Source organism: Bos grunniens, chromosome 24 (assembly GCF_055505025.1).
Source record: "Bos grunniens cultivar Pamir isolate PY7600 chromosome 24, Bosgru_T2T1.0, whole genome shotgun sequence".
In the NCBI taxonomy this organism is placed as follows: domain Eukaryota; kingdom Metazoa; phylum Chordata; class Mammalia; order Artiodactyla; family Bovidae; genus Bos; species Bos grunniens.
In genome coordinates this window covers 8,619,471-8,635,953 of record NC_141188.1, presented here as the reverse complement: position 1 = coordinate 8,635,953, position 16,483 = coordinate 8,619,471, and the positions used below count along the sequence as shown (strand labels likewise).

The 16,483-nt window shown below is 45.7% G+C and overlaps 1 long non-coding RNA gene across 1 annotated transcript in view; it reads left to right on the top strand.

Moving 5' to 3' along the window:
• The first annotated feature begins 430 nt into the window (after positions 1-430).
• LOC147345872 (uncharacterized) overlaps positions 431-16,483 on the top strand; it is an 80,944-nt gene continuing 64,891 nt past the window's right edge. Inside the window, exons 1-3 of the long non-coding RNA XR_015153397.1 lie at positions 431-1,256; positions 1,351-1,547; positions 6,104-6,218. This is a non-coding gene — a long non-coding RNA (uncharacterized LOC147345872). The remainder of the gene's footprint in view (positions 1,257-1,350; positions 1,548-6,103; positions 6,219-16,483) is intronic.

Sequence of the window (16,483 nt, the reverse complement as noted above, 5' to 3'; positions counted from 1 at the left end):
GCCACTGGCCCACCAGGGAAGGCCCTCCTTGGTCTTAATAGCTGTGTCTGTAGGGTAAGTCAGCACGTTCTCAATGAAGAGGGTGTTGTGAAATTCCTTCCAGAGAAGGCTGGCATTCATTCTAAATTGACCTGGAGGCTGAGGAACTCTGGAACTGTTCCAGCAGGTTCTTATTCTTGCCAGGTAAATATTTCCATGAACTACAAGCTGTTGAAACTGGTTGTTCATGGATTTTGGCTATTACTGTTGCCAAGTCTTGAGTTATTTTTGTGTTATATTTTTAGAACCTCTATGATTTGGTAGGTCCCAATGCTAAAACTGTGGACAAAGCAATGGCACCCCACTCAGGTACTCTTGCCTGGAAAATCCCATGGATGAAGAAGCCTGGTGGGCTGCAGTCCATGAGGTCTCGAAGGGTCGGTCACGACTGAGCGACTTCACTTTCACTTTTCACTTTCCTGCATTGGAGAAGGAAATGGCCACCCGCTCCAGTGTTCTTGCCTGGAGAATCCCAGGGACGGGGGAGCCTGGTGGGCTGCCATCTATGGGGTCGCACAGAGTTGGACACGACTGAAGTGACTTAGCAGCAGCAGCAATGCTAAAACTGAGTCACTATTGTTCTTTTAGGTGTCCTGTTAAGAAAGCACATTTATTGCAAATTTGATAAGATGTTTAGCGGGAGGTGCTTCTGGATTGGTTTGTGATTTAGCATCATGGGGGTCCCATGCTCTTTTCTTTCTTTATGTTTCCGTTTTTTTTTTTTTTTTTTAATACTTTTATTTATTTATTTTGGCTGGGCTCAGTTTTAGTTGCAGCATACGGGATCTTTCGCTGTGTCATGCGAATGCTTTATCTAGTTCCCTGACTAGAGATCGAACCTGGACCCCCTCTATTGGGGACACGGAATCTTAGCCACTGGACCACCAGGGAAGTCACATTTCCTTACGTTTCAACATCTGTCACAGGTTCAGGTTTTATCCTCAGGTGGCATGCTTCAAGGCCACCAGGTCGTTGCCACACCCACAGACAGCAGGTCTTCACGCGGCCAGGTGTGAATGCAGGAAAGGAGGGCTGTCAGGGTGGAAAAGGCCACCCTTCCCACACACCCATCTCCTGTATCCACGGAGAAATATCTTTCCCGGAGGTCGCTCTGCCTACATCTCTCTGGGCAGAGGGGGTCTCATGGCCTCCCTCCCTGAACCACAAAAGTGGCTGGAAAAGGAAGGATCTCGCTTTTTTGGCATCTGCATTTGGAGGTGGGCGAGGAGAAGGGGTGGAGAACTGCTGACCAAAGCATTTGTTGCAACTAACCCGCTCCCTTTATTTCTCTCCCTTCTACTCTGTTTACAGACGGCATCATCTGACAACAGCCTCCCCTGCTCGGGAAGGGACTCGGAGAAAGTTACGACGGTGGCTGCTGACACTTCCTATCGAGCATGGAAGAGTGGGGTTTCCAACCTGGCTACGTGAAAGGCGATCAGGTCCATTTAAATCGCCTTGACGTTTACCCAAAGCACCACCAACTGTGCACGCTGAAGAATCGAGGGGTAAAGCTCTACAGCTGGGGATCTTTCCCTCTTAACTGCCTTGTGAAGGGGGCAGGCAACCGTTAATGCTGCTGATTTTATAAATAATGATGAGCAATTAAAGGGGAGTGCTGTGTGTGTCTGAGTGCTCAGTCGCTCAGCTGTGTCTGACTCTTTGCGACCCCATGGACTGTAGCCCGTCAGGCTCCTTTGCCTATGGAATTTTCCAGACAAGAACACTGGAGTGGGTTGCCATGCCCTTCTCCAGTGGATCTTCCTGATTCATGGATCAAACCCACATCTCTTGCATCTCCTGCATTGGCAGGTGGATTCTTTACCACTGCATCACCTGGGAAGCCCCAGTTAAAGGGGTAACAGTTCAGATTCTAGGGACCAGGTGTGAACAATTTCATTTCTAGGCTCTGAATGACCAAAGGTGCCTGGACTATAAATTTTCTGCCCAAAACATGTTTGGTATATGTTCATGGACAGCTGGAATTCATCTGAAATTCATGGGTCTGACATTTTAAATCACTGTTTCTGACTTCCATGCTTTTATAGTGAAGTTTGTATTTTGTTGGCTCCAAACAGTTGAAGAATGGCATAGGATGACCTTGTCATTAGGCAATATACAGCACAATCAATTCTATGTGTTCCTTCTAAAATAGTTCCCAAGGATAGGAAAGTAGGAAGCGTATCCTGGCATCCTTATCCTGGGTGTTCGCTCTGTTTTTATTGTAGTCAATAAAATATTGACTTCAGCAGCTCACCTTGCAAGAGGAGTGTGATGGACTTTAGAGGACTTCCCTGGTGCTCCTGAAGCAAGGGGCCCGGGGTTTGATCCCCCGTCAGAGAACTAGGACTTCCCTGGTGGCTCAGACGGTAAAGCGCCTGTCTACAATGTGGTAGACCTGGGTTCAATCCCTGGGTTGGGAAGATCCCCTGGAGAAGGAGATGGCAATCCACTCTAGTACTATTGCCTGGAAAATCCCATGGACAGAGAAGTCTGGTAGGCTACAGTCCATGGGGTCGCAAAGAGTCAGACATGACTGAGCGACTTCACCATACTATACTATACAGAGAACTGTATTGCACAAGCCACAGTTCAGAGCTTGCATGCTACACTAAGGATCCCGCATGCCGCAGTGAAGATCAGAGATCCTGTGTGCCACAGATAAAGCACAGTCAAATAAAAAATGTAAAGTGGAATGAATGAAGAAGACGTGGTGTGTATATATATACATATATATATGTATATATATACAATGGAATATACCTCGGCCATTGAAAAGAATGAGATAATGCCCTTTGCAGCACTGTGGATGAACCTAGAGAGTGTCATACTGAGTGAAGTAGTTAAGTCAGAGAAGGAGAAATGCAGTATGATATCCCTTATGTGTGGGATCTAAAAAAAAAAAAATGATACAGATGAACTTATTAACAAAACAGAAAGCGACTTACAAACTTAGAGAACCAACTTATGTTCAGGGCTGGGGGAGGGAAGGGGGAGGGATAGTTAGGGAGTTTGGAATGGACATGTGCATACTGCTGTATGTAAAATGCATAGCCAACAAGAACCTATGAATGAATAACCAACCACGACCGATTTGTTTGTGAAGGGTTGTCACAACTGATTTTAATGAAGCATGTAGATAGTGGTAGCTGAGGACTGTCTAAAGGTTGAAGATCACCTGTGAAGCTCATCACAGTCTGTTTTTTCAGAGTTCTGTCAAGACGGAGTCAGCTACTATTGCACTCCTGCAAGAAACTCAAGGGTTCCCCAGTGGCTCAGCGCTAAAGAACCCGCCTTCCAACGCAGGAGACTGGGGTTCTATCCCTGAGTTGGGAAGATCCCCTGAAGGAAGAAATGGCAACCCACTCCAGTCTTCTTGCTGAGACAATCCCAAGGACAGAGGAGCCTGGCGGGCTACCGTCCATGAGGTCCCAAAGAGTCCGACATGACTGAGTGACTAAACCACAATGAAGAGACTCAAAGAGGTTTGAGAGGATGATTTTATAGAGTAAAAGGAGGACATTTCAAACAGTCTTTGGTCGTTGTCCTATTTGGGAGGGATTGTCCTCTAAGGTGGGGTTTTTGGAAGTGGTAGGAGTGGGTAGTGGGTGAGGAGTTTTCAGAATGACTTGCAAACTTATTTGACAGTCTTGAATCAGTTCACTGTTCTTAGGCTCATGGGGGGAAGTCTTCTCATGCATAGGCCGTGGGAGTGTTCCTGTCTCAAATGAAAGGATATCTGGTCCTCTGCCTTGGGCTCTAAGTCCAGCCTAAGCCAACGCTGCAGGATCATTGCATCAAACCCCAGTGTTCAGCATATACCAGCACCTGGCATATAGTGAGGAGTCAATAAGTATTCATAGAGATGCATGCTAAGTCTCTTCAGTCGTGTCTGACTCTTTGTGACCCCATGGACCGTAGCCCGCCAGGATTCTATGTCCATGGGCTTCTCCAGGCAAGAATACTGGAGTGGGTTGCCATGCCCTCCTCCAGGGGATCTTCTCAACCCAGGCATGGAACCCTTGTCTCTGGTATCTATCTGCATTGGCAGGTGGGTTCTTTACCACTAGCTCCACCTGGGAAGTCCATTCATAGAATATGCAATACGTATTTTATAAAAAAGGGGATCTTTCTCCCAACATTTCACTGTAAAAACTTTCAAATATAAAAGTGGAAAGAGCTGTACAGTCAACATCCAAATCTCCACCACCTAGATGCTATAATTAAAATGTTACTGTGTTTGCTTCGTCAAATATCTATCCGTGTTTTCACTCCAGGGGAGGGATTTTCATATGATACATTTGATTAAGCTAATGAGAAAACAAAGTTTATAAACTTACTTACATGAGGAGAGTTCCTAGTTCAACAGAATAATCAGCGATAGCTCCAGAAATGTCTTAATTGCCCTTAGAAACCATTACTGTTTGCCAAACATGAGAGGGGCTCAGTTCCCATATAAGGCTTCCGGTGTACATGGACTTTAGGCAATGAAGGTGCTAAAGGTTCCTTTTTTGATAGTATTACTGAGCCAGAATTTACCTAGTCCTTAAGTGAAAGTGAAAGTTGCTCAGTCGTGTCCGACTCTTTGCGACCCCATGGACTGTACAGTCCGTAGAATTCTCTAGGCCAGAATACTGGAGTGGGTAGCCTTTCCCTTCTCCAGTCTTAAAAATGACTTTTATGGGAGAAATGCCAATTAAAAAAAAAAAACTACATGGGATTTTAAGTTTAGTGGTGCTGCTACAATCAGTGTTTGTCATATGATTTTTTTTGAAGATTCCATGAAATGCTATGGACAGGGGAGCCTGGCGGGGTCGCAGAGTCGGACACAACTGAGCACGCATGCCCTTGCAGCTTAACTCACAAATGAAAGTCTATTTGTGGGTTCAAAGAGACAAGTAAAAGTTGAATATGCCTGCTGCCTCACAGCCTGTTAGGAGGCCAGCCGTCAAGATATGTTTGCTTGTTTTTTCCTCGGTTGTGTATTTTTTCTTGAAAGTTAATGTGTCTCTGCACTACTTCTCTCTAGCGCTAGATGTCTGTGTGCTATGAAAAGTCTAGCATACAGCCTCTGACCAGGGAGGGGAGGAGCTGTGGGCATGACTGAGGGTCAGTGCAGACTTTGAGTCCAGAGTCAAGTGCTTTGAGTTTGGGTTCAGCCACCATCCTTCATACTGGGGGCAAGTTGGGACTCACCTGGTGACCCAGTGGTTGAGAGCCCACCTGCCAATCCGGGGGACACGGGTTCTATCCCTGGTCTGGGAAGATTCCACTTGCCGAGGAGCTACTAAGCCCATGCCACAACTGCTGGAGCCTGAACCTCTAGAGCCTGTGCTCTTCGACAAGAGAAACCACAGCAGCGAGAAGCCCGCGCACCGCAAGGGAGAGGAAACCCGTCTGGTGCAACTGGAGAAAGCCCGCACAAAGCAATGAAGACCCAGTGCAGCCAGAAATAAATAAATAAAATAAAAAAAATAGTTGGGGCAAGTTATTTAGCTGCCCTGAGTTTCAATTTCTGCATCACGGAATTAATTTAATCCATGCTGAAATCACCTCCCCAGGTTATGATCAAGATGAGTGTAAGATGCCTGGCTCCTATTGACAATAGTCAATACTAGTTGTCATCAGTTAAAATGTGGTAAAAATTAGATACTTAGGAGGAAATTAAAATATATTGGTAGAATAGAATTCTTAGTTTTGAGCTGGAAGGGACTTCAAAAATCCTATCCCTCTGACAGGCTTTTGTTGTTCGGTCGCTCAGTCATGCCGGACTCTTTGTGACCCCACGGACTGAGGCACGCTAGGCTTACCTGTCCTCACCATCTCCCCCGAGTTTGCTCAATTCATGTCCATCGAGTCGGTGAGGCCATTCAACCTTCTCATCCTCTGTCGCCCCCTTCTCCTCCTGCCTTCAATCTTTCCCAGCATCAGGGTCAAAAAAGAAACTGAAATCCAGAGACATTAGATAATTTCCCCACAATAATCACTGAACTTATCCTAGAATAGGGTGAAAAGTGAGGGCTTTTAAATTCGCTTAGTTAAAAAGCTCTTTCCACTATAACAGGGAATCCTGATTTGAGGACGCTGAAGACGGCCTCCTGCACCGTGAAGAACACAGTCCTCGGAGACACCCAGGCCTGAGTCCACATCCGGACGTCAGCTCTTATCATGTGGCCTGGGTGAGTTACACCTCGGTTTCCGCTCTGTAATAGGGTCTTGTAATCCTACCAGAGGTGGCTGTTCTGAGGTTAGATGAGATAACAAAATAAGACACATCACACTGTGCTTTGGCATATAGTGACAGGTTCCCCATTATGGCAGCTGCTGTCATTGAAAAGCAGGATGAGAAGGTGGAGAAGGAGGAGGAGGAGGGGTTTAAAGGGAAGAACGCATTCCCGAATTCTCATAAGGGATTGTGGAAGACGTGGGTCCTGAGAAGACTGTGGTGCTTTCAGGGTCATTAGAAGGAAAGCAGAGACCAAGTGGGAGGATGGGAGATGAGATGGAAAGGAGAGCAGAGAGCAAGGATGTTGATGGAAAACAGCTGATGGTCGTCGAGCATTTCTGTTCCTTTCTGGGTTCTTGCCTTTGTTTAGAGACAGATGATCCCAGACATGGTGCAATTTAACTCCACTGCTAGGCTTGCACCAACAGCCTTCCACCTCACTCCTGTTCAAGCAATTACTTTTTCTTGATTTCTGTGCATGCGTGCATGCTAAGTTGCTTCAGTCGTGTCCGACTGTTTGCAATTCTGTGTACTGTAATCCGCCAGGCCGCTTGGTCCCTGGGATTCTCCAGGCAAGAATACTGGAGTGGGTTGCCACGCCCTCCTCTAGGGGATCTTCCCCACCCAGGGATCGAACTCATGTCTCTTACGTCTCCTGCACTGGCAGGCGGGTTCTTTTAGCGCTACCTGGGAAGCGCTTCTTGACTCCTACCTGAGCTTAATTTTTTTTTAGGACTTTATTTTGTATTGGGGTATAGCCGATTAACAATATTGTGATAATTTCAGATGAATAGCGAAAGGACTCAGCCATACGCATGCATGTACCTGTTCTCCCACAAACTCCCCTCCCAATTTTTAAAATTTCATGGATCCAAACCATTGTCTCACCAGGCTGTTTTGCAATCCTCAATGTGTTATATTGAATTGCTATGTAAAATGTAGGCTCAGAATAAGCTTTTTGCTCAATATAGAGTGGTGGTGGTTGTAGTGGTGGTTAAGTCGCTTCAGTTGTGTCTGGTTCTGCGACGTGTGTTTTGAATTCAGGTTGTAACCTTTATGATAGCTGGGCGAAGTGGACAGACTGTTGGAGTCCACAAGGCAGGGAAGTGTCCTGGTCAGGAGCACCGGGCTGTAGAAGCATCTGTGATGATAGAAATGTTCTTCATCTGCTCCGCCCAGTGGAAGCCACGGGCCATGCATGGCTATTGAGAACTTGAACAGTGGCTAGTGCCATTGAAGAACTGAAACCTGTAATATGGTTTGATTTTAATTAGGTTAATTAGTTTATTCTATGGGGTCGCACAGACTCGGACACGACTGAAGCAACTTAGCAGCAGCAGCAGCAGCAGCAGTTTATTCTTAAAACTTTATTTTGTTGAAGTATAGTTGATTTCAGCACAGTTCAGTTCAGTTCAGTCACTCAGTCGTGTCCGACTCTTTGCGACCCCATGAATCGCAGCACGCCAGGCCTCCCTGTCCATCACCAACTCCCGGAGTCCACTCAAACTCAAACTCAAAGTCCATCGAGTCAGTGATGCCATCCAGCCATCTCATCCTCTGTCGTCCCCTTCTCCTTCTGCCCCCAGTCCCTCCCAGCATCAGAGTCTTTTCCAATGAGTCAACTCTTCGCATGAGGTGGCCAAAGTACTGGAGTTTCAGCTTTAGCATCATTCCTTCCAAAGAACACCCAGGACTGATCTCCTTTAGGATGGACTGGTTGGATCTCCTTGCAGTCCAAGGGACTCTCAAGAGTCTTCTCCAACACCACAGTTCAAAAGCATCAATTCTTCGGCGCTCAGCTTTCTTCACAGTCCAACTCTCACATCCATACATGACCACTGGAAAAACCATAGCCTTGACTAGATGGACCTTTGTTGGCAAAGTAATGTCTCTGCTTTTGAATATGCTATCTAGGTTGGTCATAACTTTCCTTCCAAGGAGTAAGTGTCTTTTAATTTCATGGCTGCAATCACCATCTACAGTGATTTTGGAGCCCCCCAAAACAAAATCTGACACTGTTTCCACTGTTTCCCCATCTATTTCCCATGAAGTGATGGAACCAGATGCCATGATCTTAGTATTCTGAATGTTGAGCTTTAAGCCAACTTTTTCACTCTCCTCTTTCACTTTCATCAAGAGGCTTTTGAGTTCCTTTTCACTTTCTGCCATAAGGGTGGTGTCATCTGCATATCTGAGGTTATTGATATTTCTCCCGGCAATCTTGATTCCAGCTTGTGCTTCTTCCAGCCCAGCATTTCTTATGATGTAGTCTGCATATAAGTTAAATAAGCAGGGTGACAATATACAGCCTTGACATACTCCTTTTCCTATTTGGAACCAGTCTGTTGTTCCATGTCCAGTTCTAACTGTTGCTTCCTGACCTGCATATAGGCTTCTCAAGAGGCAGGTCAGGTGGTTTGGTAGTCCTATCTCTTTCAGAATTTTCCACAGTTGATTGTGATCCACACAGTCAAAGGCTTTGGCATAATCAATCAAACAGAAATAGATGCTTTTCTGGAACTCTCTTGCTTTTTCAATGATCCAATGCGTTAATTTATGCAGTACAGCACAGTGATTCAGTTATACATGTATAGACATTCTTTTTCATATTCTTTTCCATTACAGTTTATCACAGGATATTGACTATAATTCTCTGTGCTGTTCAGTAGGACCTGTTGTGTATCCATTCTATATGTAATAGTTTGCATCTGCTAATCCCAAACTCCCTAACCACCCCTCCCCTACCCCACTCCCCTTTGGCATAATTAGGTTAATTTAAAATTTGAATACGGCCACATGTGGTTAACGGCTACTGCATGGGGCCGTGCAGGAAACGCGGTGCAGACGGTCAAGCACGAGGCCAGGGTTCACATCCCAGCCTTGTCCTCGCTGGTCTCTGCACTGCTCAGTCCCGAGGTGTCTTCATCTGTCAGACCTCTGTGAAGACCATGAGTCAGTAGATGAGGTCAATATATGGAAAGACATGCATTGAGCCAATATATGGAATAAGTCACTATATGGAAATGAATCAGTATATGAAAAGTACTTAAAACAATTCTTCCCTGGTGGCTCAGTGGTAAAGAATCTGGCAGGAGACATTTGCCAAGAACCCAGTACAGGAGACCTGGGTTCAATCCCTGGGTCAGGAAGATCCCCTGGAGAAGGAAATGGCAACCCACTCCAGTTTTCTTGCCTGGGAAGAACCCACAGATAGAGGAGCCTGACAGGCTGCAGTCCATGGGGCCACAAAGAGTTGGACACGACTTAGTGACTAAACAACACTTAAAACAATACCTGAAAATATCATATATGTATATGATGCTGACCCAGGGATCAAACCCAAATGTCCTGCAAATGGAGAATCCAGGTGTATTCTTTACCACTGAGCCACCTGGAAAGCCTATGTAACTAACATACAACACTATATTAATTTTAAGTACACATAATGACTTTAAATGGCAACCCACCCCAGTATTCTTGCCTGGAGAATCCCATGGACGGAGGGGCCTGGTGGGCTACAGTCCACGGGGTCGAAAAGAGTCGGACGCGACTGAGCAACTTAACTTTCAGTTTAACTTTCAATGACTTTATATTTGTATATATTATGAAATGATCACTCCAATAAGTCTAGTTACATTCACCACCATATATACAGAATTTTTTTTTCTTGTGGAGAGATCTTTTAAGATTTTATAACTTAGCAACTTTCACATATGCAATATATTATTGGTAACTATAGTCACCAGGCTGTATATTTTATTTCCATGACTCTTTAATTTTATAACTGGAAGTTCCTACCTTCTGACTCCCTTCATCCATTTTGCATCCTACTTTTCCAGCCCCTTCCTCTGGCAGCCACCAATCTGTTCTCCATGTCTGTGAGCTTGCTTTTTTTTTGTGAACTTATGTTTTTTTTTTTAGATGCTACATATTAAGTGAGATCATATAATATTCGTGTTTCTCTCTTAGACATATTTCGTTTAGCATAATGCCCTCAAGGTCCATCCATGTTGTTGCAAACAGGAAGATTCCATTGTTTTTTGGCTGAATAATATTCCAGTGTATGTGCCACGTTATCCAGCCATCCATTGGAGGACACTTAGGTTGCTGTCGTGTATTGGCTATTGTAAGTAGTGCTTCTAGGAACACAGGGGTGCGTATGTGTTTTCAACTTGGTGTTTTCATTTTCTCTGAATAAATACCTAGAAATGGAGTTGCTAGATCATATGGTAGTTCTGTTTTTAATTTTTTGGGGAACCTCCATCCTGTCTTCCGTCGTGGCTGTATCAGTTTACATTGCCACTTGTAGTGCACAAGTGTTCTCCCCCCGCCTCCACATCCTTGCCAAAAGCTGTCATTTCTTGCTTTTTGATAATCGCCATCCCAAGAGGTGTGAGGTGATATCTCATCACCTCGTGGCTTGTATCTGCATTTCTCTGACGATTAGTGATGCTGGGCATCTTTGCATGCACCTATTGGCCATCTGTGTGTCTTCTTTGCAAAAATGTCTGTTCAGATCCTCTGCCTGTTTTAAACTGGATGGTTTATTTATTTATTTTGCTGTTAAGTTGTATGAGCTCTTTGTATACTTTGGATGTTAACCCCTGTCAGATATATAATTTGCAAATATTTTCTCCCGCCTAGTAGGCTGGCTTTTCATTTTGTTAATGGTTTCTTTTGCTGCACACAGTGCCATCAACAGGCTCCATGTTGGACACCGAACAAGGTAAAAGACCGGACAAGAGCCTATGACTCCTGCTCTCATGAAATTTATAGGGGTGTGTGTGTGTGTGTGTGTGTGTGTGTGTTAGTCATTCATTCGTGTCCGACTCTGCAACCTGATGAATAATAGATTGCAAACATCAACTTTGGGGAAAGAAAACTAGACCAGAAAGAAATCTTACAGCAACTTGTGTACAGTAGCCTTTAATAAAACAAAAACTTCCTGTAAAATCTTTACTAGAAAAATAGAGATTTGGTCCCCTAGTAGCCCCCAGGAAAATAGATGTGCAGTGTGTATTTCCCATTATGACACTAAAAGCCCTTAAATTGGGTGTTTCTGTTCTATCACAGAACTAAGAATGTAGACATTGATGAAGCCCCTCACTGGGGATTTATTATTAAAGTGTTATTAGATCAATAAAAATCTCTAAAATGATTTTGAAATGATCAGAGAATGGGAAACAAAAAAATATAGTTGCAACATTATTTGGATTATGGGAACCAGGAAGTGTAATTAGCTATAAGTAGAAGTGAAATACAGGAGATGAATATTATTGCTCAAGGAAAATATAAAACAAAAAGGTACAAAAAAACATACAAAGCACACAGCCCATGTGCTTTGTAAAAATTATTTTATTGCAATTGCTAAGGTACATTAGTTTATCTGTGGTGCTTTATAAATATAATAATAGCAATGCACGTGTGTGTGTTCAGTGCTGTTCGACTGTTTGTGGCCCCATGGACTGTAGCCTGCCAGGCTCCTCTGTCCAGGGGATTCTCCAGGTAAGAACACTGGAATGCGTTACCATTTCCTTCTTCTGGGGATCTTCCTGACCCAGGGATCGAACCCACATCTCCTGCATTGGCAGGTGGTTTCTTTACCCTGTTGCCACCTGAAAAAAACAATGATAGAAAGTGAGAGATTAAAAGAACAACAAACGAAACCCAAGCTATCTTCGCTGCCTCATTTTTATGATAGCTACACTTTTCCTAAAAGATATTTGAAAACATCTTATGATAATTAAATTGTGACAGTGAGGAAAGGGCGTGAGGAAGGTGCTGGGGGGATTTTGCAAGTGATGTAGACTCTTCCCTCCAGGCTGCGTCCCAGGTATAGTTCAGATCCCTAGGGCTATGAACACCGGCCTATCTAAGAGCAGTTTCCTTAGACAAACTGCACATAATGCCATAACAAGCTAAGTCAAACAGTAGCAAGCGATACTTTATTTAGGCCAGCCGGGTTCCATCGCTGGGTGGCAATCACCCTGACGGCTTTGTGGAGAGTGGAGGGGGACTTGGGCCGGGGTGATGGACCGGTTTTGGAACAGGCACACAGGATTGAAGAGCCAGCTGAAACGATGCACGGTGTAAACAGGAGTAGGAGGGAGCCGGCCTTGTAAAGATCCTTGCATTGATTTCCTTTCCTGGGATAGAAGATGTGGGTTGCAAGGCTTCCCTGGTGGCTCAGATGGCAAAGAATCTGCCTGCAATGCGGGAGACCTGGGTTCCATCCCTGGGTCAAAAAGATCCCCCGGAGAAGGAATGGCAACCCACTCCAGTATTTTTTTTTAATTAATTAATTTATTTTAATTGGAGGCTAATTACTTTACAATATTGTGGTGGTTATTGCCAGACACTCCCTCCCCATCGCATCCCTCAGGGTTGTCCCAGTGCACCAGTTTTGAATGCCCTGTTTCATGCATCGAACTTGGACTCCAGTATTCTTACCAAGAGAGTTCCACAGACAGAGGAACCCTACAACCCCTACAGTCCATGGGGTTGCAAAGAGTTGGACTTGACTGAGAGACTTGAGAGAAAGAGAGAAGGAGGAATAAACAGGAATAAATAGATCAGGTAGCAATGTATTGTGGAGAAATTTGACACACTTGGGAAAGAGCTTGGGTTTTATCTCGTAATTCAACCATTCTGCCCCCTGGTAGTGTATTAGGATCACCAGGGAGCTTTATGGAAATGCAGACTCCTGGGCCTCTAGCTGACTGCCCCAGCAACTTGGTGAGTCCTATAACCTGCAGTCTTTTCAGGTTCCTTACATGGTCCAATCCATGGACCAAAGTGTACAAACCAGAGCTGCAGGTAACGGAGAAATACAGAGACTTTTCAAGACAGGAATTTGAAAGTGGAATTCCAAGAAGCTTGATTTTTTTAAAGGTGAATGTTCAGGGGACTTGGCCTTCCCAGGTGGCTCAGTGGTAAAGAATCCGCCTGACAACGCAGGAGACACAGGTTCGATCCCTGGGTCAGGAAGATGCCCTGGAGGAGGAAATGGCAACCTATTCCAGTATCCTTGCCTGGAGAATCCCATGGACAGAGGAGCCTGGCAGGCTACAGTCCATGGCGTTGCAAAGAGTCAGACAAGACGGAGCGAATGAACAACAACAACAAGCATTCTGTGGAATCCCACATGCTGAACCTGCCACCCTGCCCTTCTTCGAGCTGTCTGGGCAAATCTAAACCTCCACTTACATCTATCTGTCTGCCCAGTTAGAGCTGGCCATGGCTGGACACAAACCCACACCAGGTTGACTGGTTTATTTTCAATTCATGACCACAAAAGTCAAGTGGGTTTGCAATGCTGCCCGGAAGTCATCCTTTCAAAACCCAAGTCTGATCCCCTCTCTGCTCAAACAGGCTGGGTTATCTCCACATAGAAGCAAAGCTCCCCCAAAGCCTGCGAGGCCGCACCTGTTCCTGGCTCCCCTCCCTTCCAAACCAGGGGCAGAGGGACAAAATCTGCCCTCGGGGTTCCTCCTGGTCTCAGCGGTGACACGACCATTCTCTTAGTCGAAGAGAGCTCAACACCCCAGCCCTGGAGAAGGGCATGGCCACCCACCCCAGTATCCTCGCCTGGAGAAGCCCATGGACAGAGGGGCCTGGTGGGATGTGGTCCATGGGGGTCACAGAGAGTCAGGACTGAGAACTGAGCACGCTCAACACCTCAGAGCCTCTCTCAGCTCTTCCTGCTTCTTCCCCCTTTGCAGACTCTCTGCGAAGCCTGTCTGTTATTTCGCAACAAGGTTCTTTATTTCCACTGCTCCCCCTACCAGAACGTGGCTAAGTTTAAAGCCGATATGAGAGGTGACTGGCTGGACAGGAGGCCACCGCCGGGAGGCAGAATGGGGAAACGGTTGCAGAAGACTCCCCTCTGACTCCCCTTGCCGCCCCCACGGCCTTCGTGTCATTGTCACTGTGTTTTCCTCGACCTTCATTTTCACTGACTTCACCAGAAGACAAGGGAAGGTAAAGGAAAGAAAACACGTCGGTAAATAAAGTTGGCTCTGATCTTATTATCCAGATTCATTGTTGTTGTTTGTGGCTCAGTCCTTCTGACTCTTTGACACCCCATGGACTGTACCCCCCACGGGGTTGCAAAGAGTTGGACATGACTGGGCGACTGCACTGAACTGCACTGTAGCCCCCCAGGCCCCTCTATCCATGGGATTCTCCAGGAAAGAATACTGGAGTGGGTTGCTGTTTCCTTTTTTAGGGGATCTTCCTGACCCAGGGATCGAACCTGTGTCTCTTAAGTCTCCTGCATTGGCAGGGAGGGTCTTTACCACTAGTGCCCCCTGGAAGCCATCTGCTATACTGCTTGCTTACTCACGTGTATCTTGTGTAACCTACTCCTGTCATCCAGCCCTGGAAGGTTTCTCCACTTATTTCTAGGTGTTCGCAGGAAAGGAGCCTCCTGCACTCAGAGCCCCCTGCCCACCCCTCCTTCAGGCCTGTCTCCTGACTGCGAGAAGGAGCACCTCCCCTTTCATCCCTTCCTTCCTGGGATGGAAGCTGGCGGCCTGCTGGGTAGCCCCTCAGTTCAGTCACTCAGTCGCGTCTGACTCCTTGCGACCCCATGGACTGCAGCACGCCAGGCCTCCCTGTTCATCGCCAACTCCCAGCGTTAACTCAAACTCATGTCCATCGAGTCGGTGATGCCATCCAACCATCTCACCCTCTGTCGTCCCCTTCTCCCGCCTTCAGTCTTTCCCAGCATCAGGATAGCCCCTGGAGATACATTTGTGATGACAACAGATGAAAATTCCTGCCTTAATAACTTTCATTTAGCAGAGAGATCAGATAATAAGCATTAAAAAAAAAAAGTGAAATGCGTAGTAATCTAGGAGGAAGGGCTTTAAGGAAGAGAAAAATAAGTGTCAAGTGGTAGAGATGCTGGGGGAGGTGGTGGGGATTGACCTTTCAAGTGAGTGGCCAAAGTCACAGCATTTCACTCTGAGAGGATAATGACAAGTTTGCTTTTAGATATGTTAAGTATGAGATGCAGATGGGTGATACAAATGGCCTGGGGTCAGTGTGAGATTAAAAAAACAACAACTAGATTTGAACGGAGAAGACAAAACCAAAGATAATATTCTCTCTCTCTCTTTTTTTTAATATTTATTCATTTGGCTGAACCAGGTTTCAGGTGCAGTAGTATTCATTGAGTATGGCATGCGGTTGAGGCATGTGGAATCTAGTTTCCTGACCAGGAATCGAACCTGGGTCCCCTGCATGGGGAGCTTGGAGTCTTAACCACTGGACCACCAGGGAAGCTTCAATAACAGTCTCTTAAAAGTTCTCCGTGCTTCAAATCTCTTGGTCTGTACATTATTTTCTGTGTTATCCAGCCTGATCTTTGTAAAACACAAATTGGGTCCCGGCACACCCCTGTTTATCTAGAGAATTTATTATTCTTTCTGGCTTTATCCCTTTAATGACTACTTTAGTGCCCAGAAGGCAGCAGCATGGATGAACACCAGTTTTCTTCTTTTTTTTCTTTCTCTTTCCTTCTCCAGATAGAATGCCAGTTTATCTGGGAAGATGAATTCGATCACTTCCATGACAGAGTTTGGGTGGATATCACATAAAACAGATTAAAAAACTCTTTAATGGGGTTAATCATGAGGACTAAATGAATTAGAGTAAGAGGATATCAGGTATTCTGTAAATTATGTCTTATTTATAGCTTTCCCAGAACAAGGAGATTCCCAGGTGCTTCCCTCATAGCTCAGTAAGAATCTGCCTGCAATGCAGGAGACCTGGGTTTGATCCCTGGGTCGGGAAGATTCCCCTGGAGAAGGAAATGGCAACCCACTCCAGTATCCTTGGAGAATCCCATGGATAGAGGAGCCTGGCAGGCTATAGTCCGTGGGGTTGCAGAGTCAGACACGACTGAGCACACAGTCACGCAGGCACACAGAATAAGAAACTTGCTCGCCAGATCGACAGCAGTGTAGGTGTTTGCATCCTAGTGGAGTCGAGCCCAGGACTATTACAGGAAGGGAGACTCCTTCCAGGGCCTGAGAGCAGGCTCTTGTCTACTCAGAAATGAATTGTGAGGGGAGACACACGTGCTGACAAAGCAAGGGCCTTTATTGGGATGGGGTGCCAGTGGAGAGCAGAGGGTAAGGGAACCCAGAAGGACTGCTCCGCCACGTGGCTCACAGCCTCGGCTTTTATGGTGATGGGGTCAGTGTCTGGGTT